Here is a 5,085-nt window from a genome sequence, read left to right as displayed (position 1 = left end):
ACCCAGGGAAAGAATATAAAATCAACAAGCATTATTATTTTAAATGCAGTGCCTCCTAGGGAGGAGGTCACACCATAGGAAGGAAAGACACATTGTAGCCATCCAAAAAGTCCCTGATATGTCTGGTCATTTTTTTAAAAATTTAACTATAGGGGCGCCTGAGTGGCTTAGTCGGTTGGGCGTCCGACTTTCGCTTGGGTCATGATCTCGCGGTTCGTGGGTTCGAGCCNACGCTGTCTCTCTCTCTCCTAGAAATAAATAAAAAACATTAAAAAATAAATAAATAAATAAAATAAAAATTTAACTATTGTTTTTCCTCCCCCTTCCATATTTATTTGGATCTTGGGATATTGTTGGTTAGAGTAACCACCTGAAGTATTTTTTGGTTCTCAATCCGCAAATCTTCCTTTGGCCATCCAGTTTCCATAGGAACAACTCCATGGGGTGTATTTAATTTTATCTCAAGGAAAGATTGATCTTCGATATTCAGATTACTGTAAATTTAGGCAACCGTTTATCCGTCCTGGAGTCAGTAGCACTATAGTCCCTAATTTAGTCATAATCTCTTCCTAGCAAGGGAGTGGGGCTCTCTGGCACTTTTTTGATTCTTTATCAAAAAAGAATGTGAAAAAAAAAAAGTCTCCCCATAAGCACCCCGGTGGCCGAGAGAAAAATTTAGTCATAAGTTTTCCGGAGACACCTCTAATTGTTACACCGCATTTGGACAGTTGGCCGGGAGTGGAAAGGAGGACAGAAAAGGTGGCTCCAGTATCACGAAGGAAATTAACCAGTTTTCCTTCTATTTCCAGAGTTACCTGAGGCGCTGGGTTTCCAATAGGCAGTTGGTTCAGGGGAGCCACCACGAAGAGCCCCAGGCCCCATCATTTCCTTCCAGGGACATTGGTTATCTGAGCCCTCACAGACTGAGGTTCCCGAGGTCATTCAGATCTCCAGTGACTGTCACCACATAAGAGGCATGGCCTATGGGGTTTCAACTTCCGTTGTCCCCTCTGAGGACATTCTCGTTTCCAGTGCCCTTGACCAGCCACATAAACAGCACTTGGTGCCAGGACCTCGGGAAGTCTGGACTGACATAGTATGTTAGGCTGCAACTAAGGCCTCAGATTTTTTTTAAAGCTTCTTTTCATGTTCCTTATTCTCTTGATCTCAGTTGTAATATACCCAATTGATGGTTTTTAAGAGCTCCTCCAATTTTTGCCGATTCCTTGAAAATTGTGGGGCCAATTGAATGACAAATTTGTCCTTTAGAATTGTCTCAGCTTCAGGGGTTATCAGGGGAGATAGCGTATATTTAACCTTAATCTTTCCAGAAAGGCCGCCAGGCTCCCGTCCTGTGTCTGTAAAATGGTTGCCAATTTAGCATACTTTAAAGGTTTAACCTTAGATCTCCTTAATTTCTTCAAAACACAAGCTTGGAAGTGGCAGTGATACCACCTCTCAATGGGATTATCATAGTCCCAATTAGGATTTTGGGACAGAACTGCCTGAACCCCAGTAGGGAACAAGGAGTTCCCTATAGGACCTCCAGTCCCAGGATAATTAAGGAGTTCCTCAATGATCTCTCAGCTGCTGCCAGAACACCATGCTTCTCTGTCTCATTAACAGTCTGATTCAACAAAAGCATTGTATCTTTCCAGATCAACTCAAAACGTACGTAATATTCTGAAAAGCCTCTATATACTTATCTGGATCATCAGAAAATTTACTTAGATATTCTTTTATCTGTCTTAAATCTTGCAATGAAAAAGGTACTTGTAATCTTATCATAGTGGTGCCTTCCTGCGTTTCTCCTTCTGACACTCTAACTTCTTTTAGGGGAAACATGCCTGTTCCATTGTGGGTAGGGCCTGGATAAGGTGGGCAGCAGGGAGCAGAAGCGCATATAGATTGAGGCTCCAAGGAGGAGGAAGTTTAGGTGGAAGACTTCCCTTCCTCTTTCTCTAGGTCTGCTTTGGGTACAGGCGAGGGGCCCTTGGCTCCCTCCCTTCATCGTTGTGAACCCTTGGAAAGGGTTGCCAGTAGGCCAGGATTGACCTTACACGTATCTCAATTTTCTCTTAAGGTCCCCAAAACACTGAACACAGGGTACTTCTCCCCATTTCTCCTCATGTTTGCAAAACAAGTCCAATTGTAGGATAGTATTATAATTGATATTTCCCTCTGGTAGCCAGATTTCCTCCTCCAATTTGTACTGAGGACAAGCCTTGGTGCAAAAGAAAATGAGTTGCTTTTTCTTAGGGTTTGCGGATCCAAATCATCCCAGTTTTTCAGAATGCATCCCAAAGGGGTATTGGCCTTGGTTGGGGAATTGCTCATCTATAGGAAAAAGAAGAAAAGTAATCCCTTATAGCAGGCCAAGAGAAACCTCATCTCTTGGCCCTGTGTTTTGGCTGGCTATGCGACTGGCAGCCAAAAGCCTTGTCAGCCTCAGGAGGTGCTTGGAGTAGTTGCTCTTACCCAGGCTTGACCCTACCTCTGAAAGCTGACCCATCTTCCCAGGTTTCTCCTACATCTCCGTTTCCTGCCTGTGGGACTTCGGGGGTGTTGACTATGACCAAGCATGATTCCCTTGGTTGTAGATGGATGTGTTAATTTTATTTTGGCCCAACAGTAATTTGCATATCAATCATAATAAAACTGTTCGTCTTTACAAGTACATTTTAAAAGGCTGGTGAAATGCTGATGCATAGGAGCACATGTACCCCAATGTTCATAGCAGCACTCTCCACAATAGCTAAAACATGGAAAGAGCCTAAGTGTCCATCAACAGATNGATTTCCATTTTAAGGTCACTAGATTGGTACAAGTCAGCATCCACTGAGCTCAGTGTAGCAAAATGGCTCCCACCTATCCCGGTAAAAGCCCTTTATATATGTCATCCACCCTTCATATGGCACAGGCATCCATTCCTCTGTGTTGCAGAATTAATACAAATGTGGAGCATTTGGAGGGTGGCAGCAAGGACAGTGCCTCATCTCCCAGCTTTTGGATCAAAGGAGGGNGCTTTCCTTTACATTTAGATTTGGTCCCCAGCCACTCCTCTCCAAAAAACCAGTCTCATTTAGGACAAAATTATTTTCTTTTACCTTCAACAAAAATGTCTTTCTGCTTTTATAAATTTTTTTACATATCTACTTTTACATATAGAGATGCTTTCCTTATTTCCATCAGTCATAACTGCACTTAGCAGATTTTTAACTCTTAGAAAACTTAGTCTCCAGTGAAAACTAAGTAGTTACCAATTATGAACTGTTACATTAGAATTCTTTAGATGACAAATTTATGAATCTATTAAGCACAAAGCATGTTTACCAACAGACCCAAACAGCCTTAGTTTCTCTGCACGAAGTTAAAAGCATAAACTCATGTTTAGTAATCAATGCTTTATTTAGCATTTTATCTTATTAGATATCCACTGAATTTAATTCCATTTATCTGAAAAGCAAAGCTTTAACGTTTCAGGCTATCGAACACTTTGAAAGCTATCCTAACATTTACCCACCCACGAAAATTTTGAGGTATAATTAGTTCTTGCTTAAGACCTCTTTTTGCTAACAAACTGCACCAGAGATCACAGGAGTTTTTTGACCTTTAGTAAACCTAGGTAATAAAATAAAAACATTAAGGCATTAAGGTGGCCATGAGTTCTTCAAGGAAAGTCACGTCCCACATGTTTCAGGTGTCTCAGCGGGCTGCAGGCTGTGAAGAGATTTACTGGAGCTACATTTCTCTTGCCTTTGTTTTCCTCATCATGCCCCCCCACTCCACCCCAAGGGGGTTCTCTATTTTCCCCTTTCCTTTCAATCATCTTCTCCACAGTAGTTACCATAATCTTTGCTTTTTGTTTTTGTCTCTTCTCATCCTTCTTTACCAATATCTTTTGTGCCTCCCTGAGCAGTTCTTCTATCTGCTTCTCATTCCATCCTTCGATCTTCTGTAACTTTCTGGCAATACCAGGCCAACTTCTAGTGACAAAATTAACGTTCCGGAGGCTCTGCCCCATTGGGTCTTCTGGATATAGGCCTGACTATCTCCTCATTTGATCCTTAAGCCTCTGTAAGAAAGCAGTTGGGGTTTCCTCCTTCTCTTGCTGTATCTCAAAAGCCTTGCTGACATTCTGATATCTTGGAGCTGATTCCCTGATTCCTTTGATATTAGCTCTCTTAAATCCTGCATCTAACGCTCTCCCCAGGATCATTATTGTCCTAATCAGGGTCTATGGTGGGAAACTTTTGTTAGCTGGCTGAACGCTCTGGCCAAGAGAATGAGTTTCAAATTTAATGCTGATAACTCTAAATACATGTCTATCTTAATTAAACCAACAAACTTAAATTAGTTTAAACATTGAACATGTTCTACCTGCATCCACTTAAAAGTCAATCACTCTTTCCCCATTGTCAGTTTTTACCTGGGATACGGGTGGGAGAATCTGAAGTGGGTGGTCCCAGTGCGTACTCTGCTCCTAGACATTGAGGGGAGGAGGAGGAGTCAATGGTGCCAGGGATGCTGAGGAAAGGGAGGGGAAGGCAGAAGAGATGAGGTGCTAGCAGAAGGCAGACAAAGAAGATTCCTGGTTCTAAACCATGTTAGCTCAGACAGAGGAGCAGATGTCATGTTGTTGTTGTTGTTGTTGTTATTTTTCCACCAAATTGGAAATATGGAGTCTATGTCAGGCCAGAGAAGATGGGGAATTTCCCCAAAACAAAAGGAAGGAGTTTTGGCAGCCTCTTAGGAATATTCCTTAAACTCTCCCTCCTGAGGTAGACTAACCAGAGACAATTGGTTCAGTTATCATAGTCATTAACCCAGGAAATGAATGAAGGAGAAGCCCCCTTATACAAATCCTCCAGCAACCTGGGTTTATTCAAAGAAGGCCTGTTTAGACCATCATCCAATATACAAAGAGGGAGTTTACTAGCCAAATACACTTGGGCAAACACATTCTGCAAAAGGCCCTCAGTTCTGGATCCTGATATAGAGCCATGGACACAGGGTGCCTTAGTCCATTTGCCCTGTTTCTTACAGAAGAGATCTGTATTAAAATCTAGTTTCCCATTAACGGGC

This window comes from Crocuta crocuta, unplaced genomic scaffold, assembly GCF_008692635.1.
Source record: "Crocuta crocuta isolate KB4526 unplaced genomic scaffold, BGI_CrCroc_1.0 scaffold943, whole genome shotgun sequence".
NCBI lineage: Eukaryota > Metazoa > Chordata > Mammalia > Carnivora > Hyaenidae > Crocuta > Crocuta crocuta.
This window is presented reverse-complemented; position numbering follows the sequence as displayed.